Source organism: Triturus cristatus, chromosome 1_2 (genome assembly GCF_964204655.1).
Source record: "Triturus cristatus chromosome 1_2, aTriCri1.1, whole genome shotgun sequence".
Lineage (NCBI taxonomy): Eukaryota > Metazoa > Chordata > Amphibia > Caudata > Salamandridae > Triturus > Triturus cristatus.
In genome coordinates, this window is record NC_140580.1 from 959,871,372 (window position 1) to 959,888,577 (window position 17,206).

The 17,206-nt window shown below is 40.6% G+C and overlaps 1 long non-coding RNA gene across 1 annotated transcript; it reads right to left on the reverse strand.

Moving 5' to 3' along the window:
• Window positions 1–217: 217 nt before the first annotated feature.
• On the reverse strand, window positions 218–2,106 carry LOC146868450 (uncharacterized). Its single transcript, XR_014966222.1, has 4 exons — window positions 1,927–2,106; window positions 1,459–1,571; window positions 1,226–1,346; window positions 218–510 (listed from the first exon to the last, which is right to left on the reverse strand). It is a non-coding gene; the product is annotated as an uncharacterized LOC146868450 (long non-coding RNA).
• Between the last annotated feature and the right edge of the window lie 15,100 nt (window positions 2,107–17,206).

Consider the following 17,206-nt stretch of genomic DNA (forward strand, 5'->3'; position numbering starts at 1 on the left):
AGGAAATGATTCAGCTTCATGGGCGCGTTGTCTGAATAATTAACGAATTGCTCTTTGGGAAGAAGGGGACCCCTACAAATAATAAACTTGCTATACGTAGGGAAAAAAACCAGGTAGGTAAAGGGCTATAACAAGTAGATGAATATCCAACATAATATATATCCAATGTAAATCATACAATGTAACCACTTCAAAACTAATCATATGGACACAAACCTTAATTAGAAAAATAATTTTATTTCTTCATTTAATGATGTTTATGTAATGTTCATTATACATTTGATATAGCGTGCAATACTAAAATATATATAACAATATATACAACTCAATGAACAGAATATGATAGGGTTAATCCAAAAAGATAGAAAGAAATATACACACTATATATACATCACAAAACAACAATACGAAATAGACATATAAAAAATATAGACACAATGCGGTAGATGAGAACTACGCGCGTTTCGGCATGACAGCCTTCATCAGGAAAAACCGTCTATTGCGCTGACACTGAAACAAAATATATATACAACATATAAAAAAGTGGTTACATTCAAGGAGATAATATACACACTATGTTATTAAACACTTTATATTTAGTATACACAAGAACGATTGAGACTAAATGGTTTGGGACAAAACAGTACACATGTAGCTACTTGTACAGAATAGACAATGAGAAGTTAATATTAATAATGAGCTATCTAATGATGCAACAAACATGACCAAAAGATGAGAAAAGGAAAAGACTTACTAATTCCACAGAGAATACAACATATCTAAACTAGATGGCATTACATTAATAATATACATATATACAATCTTCTTGTCATTCATGACTAACTATTTGCATATACCATAATACATTAGTCCTATCTATACATGGCTGGTTTTTTACCAAGACTAGAAATACATGAACAGATTGAGCTGCAGGAGCTTTGTTATGAGCTTTGTTATGAGCTGGATTTGGAATTAGGCGCCTTGACGCCCATTGGGCTATGTTCGCGCATAACAAGATCCCTTTTATTATTATTTATTATTATTATGAAGAAGAAGTGATAGAAGAGATTTATAGTGAAGAAATAGTGAGAGTGAAAAGGGGTAAATGTACAACAGCAAAGGTCATAAGAAGTGAATCTACCAGAAAGATGTTACTTAAGGTCCAACAGTGATGTTCACAAAATACTGCTAAGTTCATGGGTAGAAAGGAGGAAAGGTCACTTACTCAGTAGCGCGGTACAGGAGGGGGGGGGGACTGGATAGCTAATGGCTTCGGGTCAGGCGAAAGTGAGAATGACTCCGAACAAAAGTAGCGTGTAGACGATGATGAATGTCAAAAGTTCTCACTGATGGAGAAAGAAATAAGATGCATATAGTACATTTAAATATATGCTATTGTGTTGATAGGAATAAGCCCTGCATATGCGGGTGCCTGAAACGACCTTTTATAATACTCACGGAGGTAGATGCAAATAAGATGATAATTTACGCGGCACTCCACGAATGCTCAGATGTACCTCTCTATCACGGTCGATTATCCCGGTACATACCAACTTGGTATATCGCAAGGACTAAGAGAGGAAAGAAAAAAGGAAGTAATAGCCATACACATATCCTTGTATATGATGCCTACAGCGAAGGCGTACTTATGGGAATTGGTAGAAAAAACCCGATGGTTCCTTACTAAAAATTCATGTCAATCCAAATTTTAATTAGTTATGCATCTAATTATTGCTGTCTGGCGAGAACGTCTGTCTTCGTAAATATAATCAAAGTTCAAGGATGCAAACAGTTATGCAAGCAAGGCCTGAGTATATCTAGATTAAAAGAAAAAATATATGTATGATTGAAGTGAGCAGACTCAAAGTGATACAGATTGCTATGGATGAGGAGTACTTGCTGATAGACAGAGCAATAGATACATACCCAATGCTCTATAGAAAAGGTGCTGAAAATGCCGCCCACGGTTCAGGTACGGACGACGCTGTAAAAAGGTACCATAGCTTTGGACCATTTAAATACCGGCCGAAAACCGCGCCAAACATTCAAGTTAAATGAGCTAATCAAAACCAGGTGGAACAGTCCTTAGCTTCCGCACCGATATGATATGTCAGAGGAATGGCCATAGAGAGCGGACTGAGGCGTGGAGGCGCAAGACTGATATGTTTAAGATGGCGTTTCAAATTGATGTGCCGGTAATGAATTAGAAAAGGGACAATAGTGCTAAATAGAATTCAAAAAATAAAACGGAATGGAAAAACTGGACCAAAAGCAAACAGAAAGTACTGAGGTACATGAAAATAAAGAATCCCTCCAGACAACAATATCGGAGAGAGTCTACATAGGCAATGATACTCGAGATCGAGGAGATAGACATAGAGAACAGACTATAACGTAAAATGACTACATACAAGTGTCTTAATTGGAGCATCCCCCAACATATCATAATGATGAATTCAAAGACGAAGAGGAGTGCAGCCATGGCAAATGGGGTGCCCAAAATAAACTGAAACACAGGACCATAGTAGATATAAAGAGAATAAAATATTCTTTACAACTTCCAGCACGGTCACTGCACATGGCCATGTTAGTAAAGAGACCTCCAAATTGGAAAGAGAGCTATTGGCAAGTTGGCACTAGATCGCCTAGAATATATCCCACAGGTACAGGTACCATCGGGAGGGAGACAAAATATAACAGCACTAATATGTATATAGATGGAAAAAGGTAATTATTCCAAACAAAACAGAAAGTTGGTTACAAGGAGCAAAGGTATCCAGACAATGAAGTGGGTCCACCAATAGGTGTGAAAAATGTAACTCTACGTGCGTCAAGTAGTCCGTACATAAGGACATAAGATAAGGTAGACACACGATAGGGTGGGCAGAACAGGATCTCCTAAAATGATGTAAAAGGTGAACACCTATAGCGAAGTTGTTTTAATATCACAAAGGATGGAAAAGTGATTAGGACTGGAATTAAATAATAGCCTGATCCCAGGGTATTTCCAAATTCAAACCATCTTTGACAGTATCCAGAATAAAAATCCAAAATACTTCTCGTTTCTTTCTTATTTTATCCAAATTCATGCCTTCTTTGGCCAGGATTTTTTCCAGGATAAACCATTGTATGTCATCCACAGTATGGTTATTATCCAGAAAATGTGACACAATGGGGGAGGTCATTTTTTTGGTCCTGACAGCGGACCTGTGTTCAGTGAGTCTGATGTTAAGGGACCTAGATGTTTCGCCCACATATCCTTTATTGCAAGGGCATATCAATAAATAAATGATATTCTTTGACTTACAGTTACTTATGCCTTTTGACACAATGGTTTGTCCATTAAAAACAAGTCGTTTCGTTTCAATCGCTAATGGGCAAACTTTACAAGTACCGCACTTAAAGTTGCCCTCTAAGGGGAGCATGCCTTCAATACTTCTCTGTTTTGGTTCTTTTTGTGCAGGCAGGCGAGATCTGACAATGTGATCCTTGAGGTTTCTGTTTTTACGACAGGCAAAAAGAGGTTTTTGTATACTGTTTGCCTTTGTTTTATTTACATTCAAAAGATGCCAATTGGAACAGATAATCTGACGAATTTGCTCGTTTAGAAGTGAATGCCGGGTGACAAACACTAAGTCAGATCCCTGTGTTTGTTTGGAGCCTTGTAGTAGATGCTGACGGTCGTAAAACCTTGCTCTTTTGTATGACTCTCTAACGAGTCTGTGAGGATAGCCTCTATCAAGAAATTTCTTTTTCATGACAATGGATCTTTTGTCGTAATCTTCCAACTTAGTACAATTACGCCTAAGGCGCAGGAACTGGCCAAAGGGGATGCTGTTTTTTTGTTTTGTGGGGTGAAAGCTTTCGTAATGCAACAAAGTGTTGCGAGCAGTGCTTTTTGTAAACAAATCGACATAAAGATGACCAAATTCATGTTTAATGAATATGTCCAAGAACTCTATTTGAGTATTGCTTATTTGGGATGTGAATTTTAGATTAACATCACAAAGATTGAGCCACATGATAAATTCCTTTAGGTTGTCTTCATTATCATCCCATATAAACACAATGTCGTCTATATATCGCGACCAATGCAGGACCGATTCAAAGAATGGTGCCATCTCGTTAAAAATGAATTTTTGTTCGAAGTGAGCCATATATATGTTCGCTACTGTAGGGGCGCAAGAAGCGCCCATACTGACTCCTTTAGTTTGCTTAAAGAGCTCACCGCGAAATTCAAAGACGTTTTCATCGAGAATGATTTTAAGGCAGTCGATGATGAAATTCGCACTACACTGGATGTCATAAAGCTCTATAAACCATTTTACGGCTGTAATTGCTCCTTCCCCTGGTATATTGGAGTACAGACTTTCCACATCAAGGGTAACAAGCCATTGTCTCTTAGAATTGAAGGCAGTGCCTTCCATCAGATTGATTATATGTCGCGTGTCTTGGACATAACCAGGAATAGCATGAATGGACGGACGTAGCATGGAATCCAAATATTTGGAAACTGGCTCAGTAATGGACCCGATAGTGGTAACAATCGGGCGAAAAGGTGGATCAATTTCGTCCTTATGTACTTTGAGGGTACCATATAGGCTAGCCAGCCTAGAGTTGTCTAAATTCATGTAGTAGAATTTTTTTTCGCAAATTAAACCATTATGTAACGCATTAGTGGTCAGCCTATAGATTTTCTGTTTGATCTTTTGATTGGGGTTCCGAGTTATTTTAGTATAGAACCTGTTATCCATCAGCTTATCCTCAATTTTACTTATATATCGGACAGTGTCCAATATTGCTATACCACCCCCTTTATCACACATTTTTATGGTGATTTCAGGGGAATTTTTAAATTTGTTCAAACTTTCATATTCCTCATTTGTCAAATTACAAGGAGTTTTTGGGACATATTTGGTAGCGATGGTAAGTTTGTCAAATACCACTTTCTCAAAGATCCTGACCTCTGGTGCAATTTGTTCTAGATTTGGAGTAAACACAGATTTGGGTGCTAAGCCAGAGAGATTAGTCTCGGGAGCCATTGTTTCTCTATTTGAAAAAAATAATTTTAACCGGATCTTTCGAAAAAAAGCATTAAGGTCATTGAACAGCTCAAACTTATTAAGGCCTGAATGAGGTACAAAAGACAGTCCTTTAGATAGAAGAGAAAATGATGCCTGGCTAAGGTTAGATGTACTTAAATTAAAAATGGGAATATTATTCATTGTCTCCAATACCGAGCATTCCGGGTTTCCAAATATTGGTTCTGATTTGCTGGTTGATGGCCCCGAAATGGAATCTGATATTGCACACGGGGTTGGTACTGTGGTTGAGGTTGATAGTGTGATTGATATTGTTGCTGGTATCGGGGTCGCCAATTGCCTCTGTTCTGGTATCGTCTCCCTAAAAAAGGAGAACGATAACCTGGATTGGCCCGTGGGGTATACCTATTTCCTCTGTTCTCAGATGTGGAAAAAGTTCCCTCGTTGTCAGAGTCTGATGTGTCAGAGAAAGTGGTGATTTTCTTGTTGTACGATCTATATGGTTGTTGATGAAATTGAAGATCTGTATCTGTAGGGTCAGTTTGAGAATAGTAGCCGTCTGCAAGATAAGGATAAACATATTCCTTATTAAAGTATCTAATATCTTTTTTAAGTTTGTCGGTTTTACGTTTCAAAAGATATTCGTTATATGAGCCAAGTTCACTTTCCAATTCTTCAAGTTTCTTTTTGGCATCTTCAATGGCCGTGGTGGATTTTATTTTGTTCTCTAGCTCAGAGATTTCATTCAATAGCTGTGTAAGTATCTCTTTTGCGGTTTCTACTATAAGCATCATTAGGTCCCTCGAACAACGATTGGCAATGAGGGACCATTTTTCTAGAAACTCCTTAATGTGAACGAACAGACAAGGGATATTCTTAATCTGTAATCCCTGTGGGATGATTCCTGCCCTTAGGTACTCTAGCATAAATTGGCCATGAAGTTCTATTCTTTTGGTTTTCTTGCGTAAAGCTAGTAGTTTATGGATATCTTCGTTTTGATCTAAATTAGCCGTAGGTCTATTATCAAAATTCATACTAGCTCCAACCATAGATACAAAGTCGTCATCTGAAAAACCAAAGGTTTTCAGATTAGACATGGTGATAATCACGAAACTGAAAAATATACTAATTACAGAGGTAAGCCCAACTTAGATGGACATGAGAAAGAGTTAGGTTATAGACAGATTGACGTACCCGTAGAGCACAGATTCAATCATAAAAATTATCTATATAAACGTCTATGGCAATTTTAACAGAAAAGGAGAAGATGTGTGCAAGTGAAAAAAGAGGAAGGAAAATATATGTGAAGTATATAACTGCAAAGAATGAAATTGTGAATTATTGTGTACAGAAGAAGAAAAGAAGAAAAAGAAGAGGAAAAAGCCAATTGTATGACAGGACAAGTATAATGACAAACAGAAAGGATTAATACTGTAAAAATAATTAAAGACAACGTTCTATGTGCAACAACTATAATATATGACACTCAAATAAAGCATATAGTACAAATAACTTAAACGGAATTTGTTTAAGCTGTAACTCAGTTAAACAACTAATGCAAAAATTCCCCTCATAGACAGGCTATGAGAAATACTCTTTGGGAAGAAGGGGACCCCTACAAATAATAAACTTGCTATACGTAGGGAAAAAAAACAGGTAGGTAAAGGGCTATAACAAGTAGATGAATATCCAACATAATATATATCCAATGTAAATCATACAATGTAACCACTTCAAAACTAATCATATGGACACAAACCTTAATTAGAAAAATACTTTTATTTCTTCATTTAATGATGTTTATGTAATGTTCATTATACATTTGATATAGCGTGCAATACTAAAATATATATAACAATATATACAACTCAATGAACAGAATATGATAGGGTTAATCCAAAAAGATAGAAAGAAATATACACACTATATATACATCACAAAACAACAACACGAAATAGACATATAAAAAATATAGACACAATGCGGTAGATGAGAACTACGCGCGTTTCGGCATGACAGCCTTCATCAGGAAAAAACGTCTATTGCGCTGACACTGAAACAAAATATATATACAACATATAAAAAAGTGGTTACATTCAAGGAGATAATATACACACTATGTTATTAAACAGAATGCTACAGTAGACACAACACTCTCAATGCACCAGGAAAGGAAATGATTCAGCTTCATGGGCGCGTTGTATGAATAATTAACAAATTGCTACAGAATGGTACAGTAGACACAACACTCTCAAAGCACCAGAAAAGGAAGTGATTCAACTTGCTGGGCACGTTCTATGAATAACTAACAGATTGATACAGTGTGAAGGGCTGGATGGGGATGAATGCATCCAACGATATTGCAGCTCACGTGGTTATCTGAAGGAACCTGAGTCAGAGCAGCGCTCCAACAAATATGGTTATTATGTGTGAGTCATTCTGGTGAGCTATGATTCTCACCCGACTGGGAGGTAGGGCAACCAGTTTCAATCTTCCTTGCCATAGTGAAATATCATTCTGTAATAGGTATTTATTTTTATTTACGAAGGGATGGTCTCGCCTTGGCTTCAGGGTTGTTTCGCTTACATGCACAGTGCCTTTTCCATCTTTAGTTCTGATGTATCTAGAAGATAGTTAAAAATAGGCTGTTACTGAATTCTCTCATGGAGGTCAGAGGATGAGGTTCAGAGGATGAGGTTCAGAGGTCGAGATTCAGAGGTCGAGATTCAGAGGTCGACTATGCATATCTCCAATATGAAAAATAGTGTTGATCTTCTTGATTATACTTAAGACAATCTGTACTTATTACTGTTAAAGTTTCTCATTACAACTTAGCTGGTCACATGATCAACTGATATGAAAAGCAGCATGTTAAGAGCAGGTCTAAAAAAAGTGGTCTGCAAGATCATTTTAAGCAAATAAAGTATCAGCTCCTGCTGTAGTTTGTGGGAGAAACCCTAACACATCCTGATTGGTGGATACAGTCATGTGTTATGGATACAAATTCACAAGAGCCTCTGAGTCACCCTGCCTACATGTCTTCAGCTGAGGTCGGACAAAGACAAGGGAGCAGGTCCTTGTACCAGCTCCCCTGGCGACAGTTCTCCTGTCCATCTTGCCTGCAGTCCACCACCCTCTGCTACCTGTCTACCTGATCATTTTTCTGCCCTCTATTTTTCCTTTTTTTTCTGCTTGTTTTTCTTCCCTCTGTTTTGCCTTTCCTGCTCATTTTTCTGCCCTCAGTTTTGGCTTTGTTTGTACCTCCCCTGCTCGTTTCTTGCTCTGTTTGTACCTCCCCTGCTTATTTCTTGCTCTGTTTTGCCTTTTCTGCTCATTTTCCTGCTCATTTGTCTGCCCTCTGTTTGGCCCTTCTCTGCTCTGTTTTACCTTTTCTGCTAGTTTTTCTGCCGTCTATTTTGCCTTTTCAGCTCGTTTTTCTGCCCTCTGTTTTGCCCTCTTATGCGCTATTTTGCCTTTTCAGCTCGTTTTTCTGCCCTCTGTTTTGCCTTTTTCTGCTAATTTCTTCCCTATTTCCACCGTTTCCCTCCTCCCGCCACCCAGCACCCCGCCCTTCCCCCAGGACCTCCATAATGGAGGCTGCAGGGCGACCCTATTGAGCAGGTCCTTGTGCCAGCCCCCCCGTTACAGTTCTCCTGGCCAGCTTTCCCACAGTCCACTACCCTCTGCTGCCTGACTACCTGCTGCCCACAGGTTGTGCTTCCTCTGCTCGTTTCTTGCTCTGTTTTGCCTTTTCTACTTATTTTCCTGCCCTCTGTTTTGCCTCCCCTCCTCTTTCTTGCCCTCTGTTTTGACCTCTTCTGCTCTATTTTGCCTTTCTGCTAGTTTTTCTGCCATCTGTTTTGCCTTTTTTTTGCTTGTTTCTTTGCTCTTCCCACCGTTTCCTCAACACCTGCCGCAGTGGGAGCTGGCATGACGGAAACCTCGCACCGCAGCACCCAGATACCCCCAGGGGTGACAGTCCCGCGCTCTACAAATGCTGATTGATTGATTGAGTCCATGTGGTGACGTCTGATTACCCTTCTTCAATCCTGAGATGGCTCTTACTTTCACATAATTATAGAAATCCCATCACCATACATATCTCTCTGATGTCCAAAACAACCTGCACCGTAACCATTCTCACCCAAGTACACAACTAGCAGCCCCTCAGTTGCACATACTTTGAACCACAGTATCTTATATCCATCCTAGTAAGCCTTTTGCTTATCAACACCAATTCTACAGACCTACTTGCACTCGGCTGCTGATGGTAACTTCAGCATTCATAAACAAGGCAATGCTTTCATCGCTAAAACATGACTGACGCCCACCTCCAAGCACACGCCAGACATTCACTCATAATCTAGGGCTGCAATACACAAAACCTTCCAACCATGCAGTAAACCAATTGCAGGCTGGACGTACTGGCACATGCATCAACAATGCCATTTGCGATTCCTTATTAGCGAAAAATAAGGATTCGCTAATAAGGAATAGCAAAAGGCTATGCATGTAGAAATCGCTTACAAAATAGCGATTTCTAAACATTCCTTAATTGCTACTTGCAAATTGCGAGTTGCAATTAAGGAATTACCTCCCCATTCATTCCTATGGGCCTAGAGGCCCATAGGACTGAATGGGAAGACTTTCTTAATTTGCCATTCTCAATTAGAGAATCGCAAATTGCTCATGCAATTTCAAGGGTGCCAGGGTGTCAAAAGGACACCCTGTTGCACCCCTGAAATCTGCATATGAGTACATCTTGCACACACACATGCCCCAAGGGCATGTGTGTGTGTAAAATGGAACTTTGAAAAAAGCACTTAAGTGCATTTTTCAATGTTTTTGCAAATTACCATGAAGTTCAACTTCATGGTAATTTGCTCCCCCTATTAGCGAAATCGCTAATATTTTTACTTTCATGCATTGCATTTAAGGAATCTCAATTTGAGATTCCTTAAATGCAATCGCAATTTAAGGAATCGCAATTTAGAGATTCCTTATTTTGCTATTTTTGCATTTGGGATGATGCATCCCAAATGCAAAAATACCGGGAGCAAAGGGTTAGATTCTGAGAATCTGCCCGTTTGCGACCGGTTTTTGTTTTGATGCATGTGGGCCATAGTTTGGTAAATGACCCACCTACTCATGCACCAACCTAGGAGGCAGATGTATGAACACACAACTGAGCATTTCCTAATTTGAGAACTTTAAGGAATCACAGTTACCAAATTATATAGCTGTATGCACGTATCAATAAAAGAAACAAGTAGGGATTTCTTGTAAAACACACTAATTTAAATGGCGATTTCCTAATTGAAAATCTGTAAAAGTTGCTATTTAGCCAATCATAATTTTATAGAACGTCACGCTGGCACGTTCATAATGATGTCATAACTAGGAAGTGAGAAGTGATGCATCCCTCTTCTGTAAAGGTCAGAGGATGACTATCGAGGGCTTGGCAGAGGATCTGCGAGGAGCTAAGAGACGCAAAACTGAAAAGGAGAACAGCGAGAGCCTGAAAAAACCCAGGTTACTTGGAAAAGACAAATTAAGGGGCATATTATCAAGAACGGCGTTAAAATTATCGCCGCTTTAGCGGCAGGAAACTGCTGTTAAAGCAGCGATAATGGGCTTGATAATATGCCCTTGGGAATTCCAATAGAAGCCCATGTTCTGGTGTGAACATGGGCTTCTATTGGAATTCTCAAGGGCATATTATCAAGCCCATTATCGCCGCTTTAACAGCAGTTTCCTGCCGCTAAAGCGGCGATAATTTTAACGCCATTCTTGATTATATGCCACTAAGGGGCATATTATCAAGCACGGCGTTAAAATTATCGTCGCTTTAGCGGCAGAAAACTGCTGATAAAGCGGCGATAATGCGCTTCATAATATGCCACAGAGAATTCCCATAGAAGCCCATGTTGACACCAGAACATGGGCTTCTATGGGAATTCTCTGCTGCATATTATCAAGCCCATTATCGTGCTTTAGAGGCAGTTTTCTGCCGCTAAAGCAGCGATAATTTTAACGCCGTTTCTTGATAATATGCCCCTAAATTTTCTGAAATGGAGCTTGAGATCCTCATCGAAGGACGCGTGCCCAACAATGACACTCTTTTCGGGAAGTCTTCCACGGCTGTTGCTGAGGTCAGAAAGCATCATACATGGCAAAAAACTCAGGAGAGAATACATGCTCCCAAGTTGTCACCTGGGGCACCAGGGATCTTAGAAAAAGGGAGCTGTGATATATACTCCTGGGCAAAGGAAAAGGTTACCAGCAGGAGGCAGGAGGCATCTTGCACTGGAGAGGGTCTTCAACACAGGCAACAGTCAAACCTCTAGAGGACGGAAAAGAGTCCACCCTCGCCCCAGTGTCAGGCACAGGAGTGAGTGACAGTGATACATCTTCAACACCACCAGTAGGTCATTCTTACTACTCCTAACTCCTATACTGTTCTGTTTTCCTACCCCTTTCACGTCTCTGTAGTTAGTATACACTTCAAAATAAGTTGTAAAACGTACAAATGCTAAATAATCCTTTGACATCAGTCTTGCTGACAAGCAGAATGCATTCTGGGAGTTGTAGTATGGCAAATGTAACATGAATAATTATGAAGTATTGAACACATGTTCATAAAAAACATAATAGTCATGAATTTAAAGTTTTTAACAGCAGCCCATTTACTTTTAAAATGCAAATCTGACTTGCACTGCTCATCCACACTCCATCAAATTATACCACATGTGCTCATCCTCAGATAACATACCACTGCAGGTGGAGTAAGCAGTTGAACAAGAAGAGGAGTTCTGATAAGAAAGTGTGCAGCTGAAAGTGAAGAAACACCTACCAGCAGGGCTTTAAGTGGGAACAAAAACTGGGGGTGCTCTAAAAGGGGCGTGGCAAATTTCTTTAAGGGGTGTGGCCTGTCCGAGTAGGGGCGTGGTCTAAATCAAGATAACTAGCATTGTGTGCTTAAGAAAATCATGAGGTCGCATCCAGCAAAGGATAATAAAATAGGCAAAAATGTATATTTATTAAGTATAAGTCATAAAATACCAAACACTTTAAAAAACACTGTCTGGGCATTGGTTGCACTTCATTAGTACCAGTTTAGTACCTAAATATAGGAATAAGCAACAGAAAGGTGACAAGTCCAGCTTTGCAAATGACCTTCCACTGCCCGGCAACCAGTGTCACTGCCTTTGTAATAACTTTTGAACTGTTTGGGCTAGACACAATTTTCGTTTTTGCGAAAATCTGCAGTTTATGCAGCAGATGATGGATTATGTGGCAAATGCGGCAAATCTATAATCATTCATAAATCTCTGCAGCCCCACAATCGCATAATTCCAGGGGCCCTGCCAATAACCTCACCATCTAAACCAAGCCAGCAGACAGGAGTGCTATATAAACCATTAAATAAAGTGGATATTGAGAATACAGCCTACGTTTTGCTTCTGGGCATGTGCTCAGGTGGAGTAAAGAACGACGCATTTTGTGCCTTTTTCCTGTTGAAGATCAGGATGACAGTAGCAGCCCCCCAAAGAAGGCATTTAATAACAATATTGCATATGTACATGTTTTATGCAACATGTTAATTTTGGTGCAGATGGCATCAAAATAATGCTCTGTTCATGTAGTGAAATGTTATATACTGCAGTAAGAGGCGTGCTGGACTGCACTGTCTGGTTGTCTGCAGTAAGGAGGAGGCATACTTAGTTATGTAGGTAGGAGGTGGGGTTTTCCCAAACAAGTTGTTCTTCGTTATTCAATATTTTCTATGCATACGCAGTGCTTTCTATGAGGGTGCTTTACCACCGCATATATAAATCAATAAACACAACAAGTCAGCATTGGCAGTGAGAGTGTTTTGGAAAAGATGAATGGCGCTTTGCAGCGGTATGAGAAAGCTGCGGGGAAGGGGATTAAAAAAACGGCCATTAAAATACTCACGTTGCGGGCTTGCAGGCTGGGAGGGCAAGTCTTGTGTGGCTTCAGAAGGATCCTGGCTGATGCAGCTCTGATGCGGAGGCAGGGTCCCGACGGTGCTGGTAGGGCTGGGGAGGCATCACGAAGGTAAGTTTCCTTTTCACTGCTGCTGGATTCTGTTGTAGACTCTCGTCCCTTCGCTTGCTTTAAGGCAGAGCAGGGTCACACTGGTTGCTGGAGAAATCTTGCTGCAGGCCGTAAAAGCAGGGTCGTGCCGGTTCTAACCAGCTGTTGTTGTGCCGATGGCTGGCACGATGACGTAGGTGGCACTGCGTGTTCAAAGAGAAGGGAAATCCCGAGAGAAAGTGTCTCTCTTCAAAGGATTTCCCTTCCTGCTACAATGACGTCACGCCTTAAGCGGTGCGCGCACATGCTCACCCGAAACACCAACAAAAACCGGGACGTCTGGTCACCCTACCTTGGACCTTTGAGGCCCAAAAATAGAGCCCCCTAGAGACCCGTTTCGAGCTCCCCTCAAAAAAACTGGGGGTGCTCAGACCCCCCCCCACTTAAAGCCCTGCCTACCAGTAGCCATATGTCACAAAACTATCTAAGAGGCAACACATAGCTCAATGAATCCGCAAATGTACCTCTAAAAAAATAGCAGCGCTACAAGCTCACGCCTAACCATATAAGGCTTATTGCTGTGTAGCAAGTCAAGTCTTTAAAAGGATGCATGTTTCATTGAGGATGTCGGTTTTGGGATCCCCAGTAGAGAACAATTTCTCTATTTAGCCAAACTATGTTAATAGTCCGGCGAAAACAGTTCTTATCCATGGATGGCCGCGAAGTAGGGTGGGTGAACTGAGCATTAAAAAGTACTCCTCCAAAGATACCATTACAGCTTTTTGGGATGCTCTCACTTGCAGGTTTAACACATAAATGTCATCAACTCTAAAGGAATATTGAAGGTCAGAGGAATGACTGGCCACAAATACAATGGTTGCACAACCACACACATGGAGGAATGACACACTGCAGCAGTGATTTAGCTAAGGGCTTGGGCTAGGTAACAACTGGCCATGAATTAATACAAACCTTTCAAATACCATCTTGAGAAATTGTTGGCCCTGCACATGGGATTGAGGAGGCGTCAAGAATAAGCAGCACATCAGTAGATGGGGTCCATACTGGCTGATGCAGTGGAGTTCACAGTAGGGCGCCACCTGGCTTGGGGAAGGCTCCATGACACAAAGGGTTACTGGAAGCAAAGGACGACAAAGTATTGGTAAAATGAAAAGCCTTCATTACAAAATACTATATTTTGCTCATTAATGTAGTAGGATGTGCACATCATTATGTGAATGACACATATTCCAGAAGGTAATTTCTTCTTCGTGTCCCCATTTCTAAAGCTGTAAAGATAGAAGATTCAAACTTTGTACATATTTATAAGTTTGATGTATTTTGAACTAGCATTAGAAGTGGTTGCATATACATTTGGTTCTTCATAACATCCCTACAGCATCTTGTGATTGGAGAGGTGGTGCAGTGGTGGAACATTGGGGCATATTTACAAGGAAATGTCAGGGCGCGTAGCTGTGCCAAGTTGGGCAGTGCAACACTCTAACATTTCCAAAATGCAAGGATGTGCCATATTTATAACAATATGGCGCACCCCTGTGTTTTACCTATCGCTGGCACTAACATTGGCTACCTAGCACAAACGCAGGCACCCTTGCATCGTAGTGCAAGGGTGCCAGCTTTGTAGGGAATGATTCTTTACATGCAGGAACGTGTCCCTTCTGGCACATAAACAATCAATAGTGTCGAATTGTTACTTCTATGTGAGCTGCATTTTGCAGCACTCATAGAAGTGGCAAATCATCCTTATTTAATGATTGTTTATGTGCAGGAAGAGACACCTCCCTGCACATAAACAATCATTAATGGTGTTTCGCTCTTTCTATAGAAAAAGCAAAAACGAGGAGAAATAAAAGTATTTCTCCTCGTTTCGCCATTCTAATGCCTGCTATTGCATGACATTCGTTTTTGGGGCTGCCTCAGATTTACACATACTTGTAAATCTACCCACAGCAACATCCATTTCACGGCCCTATCACACTAAGTGATGCATGTAAAGGGACAATACTTACAAGGCAGCGTTAGGCCACAAAAAGTGGCTTAACGCCAGTTTGTTAATATGGAGAAGTGCATAGAGCCACCAGACCGTCACTAAAAGTGAAGTTCTGGTGGCACTATACCCTTGTAAATATATCCCCTTATCTTCATCAGATCTGTTGTCTTCTAGTACAGTGGCAAGGCCTTTTCTTGTGGCACTGTTGTGCAACATAGCACAAGAGACAACAGTCTTGCAAGACCTCGAGCTGAGCCAGAGTCAGTCTTCAAGCTCGAGCCTGGCTCTAGCTTTCAGTGGCTCGCACATCTCTGCTCCGAACGGTACACCATGCAGCAATCACTCTAAGACACGTAGGCAAACTAGTTCATGCCTGAGATTCTGCATTCTTTGCTAACGAGTTTGGTTAGTAACAGTTGCAACATAGGGACGGTAAAGGGTAACTCATGCTGTATGTTGACTACTTTAAATAGTTTAACGTTCTATTTTGTAAACCATTTTCACTGTTGAGTGGATGAGGCTTGTTTTTGAACAGTTTTCATGTGAAACAGAGCTTGTTTTATCTTGGATCTGGCAGCTCCGAAGATGGTGCAATCCATATATTAAGCATTTGAATGCAAATTACATGGGACAGTGTCTGCCAGTGCCGCCATCCTTTGTGTACACAGTACCAGCAAGTTATATATGAGCGCAATCTAGAGTAGTGCTCCCATGTGTGACCTAATAATGCTTAGTCTTCCGTCCTTGCTTCCAGTGAGTGCAGCAGAGACTCATCTCCTCATATGCCTTGATTCCTACTGAAGCCTCTAAACTTTGTTTTCATTTGTATGAGGAAGGAGCCTACCCCGGGTAGAGAACACAGAGGAAACAGTGTCCAGACAAAGCTGAGGAGGGAGGAAAACATGCCTGCCTAGCCAGTTACCCCCGGGCTTCAATCATCGAACAATAGCATTGGGGATGTTAACCTATACTGGTTCTGTATTAACTTTGTTGGCGGTTTGAAATTAGATGCAGTTCATTTGATCCTCCTTGAGCTTCCTTTGATGATTGGGCCCAGCTCTGTATTTGCATGTACTTGAACCTGGACACTTAGAATTCTGTCAACTGTTGTAATTGAGTCCATGAACACAGCAGTCCTTCTTGGAAATTTGCAGACCAGCATCTAATATGGCGGAAAGGGAGCATTTGTGTTCGGAAATCTCATTCTGCATATTTCGGGTTAAGGTCTCCTCCCCTGACGTCTCTCTAGCCTTCAATTCGAGTGTCATGATTTTCCCTTCTAGCTATTCGATCTCATTCTTATATACGTTCCTTTTTTGTACTGAGAGACAAATCAAAACACCTCTAATAAAGGCCTTATACGAGTCCCACACTACATTTTTAGGTTGCGTGCCTTTATTGAAATGAAAAAACTCTTTGGTCCTTTCCATAAGTGTGTCAATTACCGCCTGGTATTTTAATTATGATCTATCCAAAGTTCATCTTCTTTCCTGCCCTGCCTTGCCTACCATCAGTTCTAACACTACTGCTGCATGATCGAACCAGTGAGCGGGAAGATGTCTAACCTTCATAATCTCTGTGTCTAGTGAACTATCTATTAAAAAGTAGTCAATCCTGGATCTATGTTTATATTTTAAATTGTGAAAAATAAATTGTTTATCAGTATTATGCCTGGCTTGCCATCATCATAGAGACCAAATTGCCTCATGAGGGATTTGATGTATCCTTGCATCTTAGGGTTGAACCTTGCTCGACTGTTTTTCGATCTATCAAATTGGTAATCCAAGGCAACATTAAAATCTCCAGACCAGATAATCGGATATTGGAATTGCAACAGCTCTGAAGCCAGGGTTCCATTTCATCCACGTTAGGCCCACAGTAGCCTACCAGGGTATAATGCCTGTCTAGTACTTTCACTACAACAATCACCCATCTCCTCTTTTTATCTGCTTTTGACTGGGGAATTGTTATTCCCGTGTGCTTCTTTATCAATATTAGGACTCCTGTTGTATGGGAATTTTGTTCGCTGGTGATCATCTGACCAATCTCCACACATTCAGACCCAGATAGATTGGACTCCTGGAGAATAATT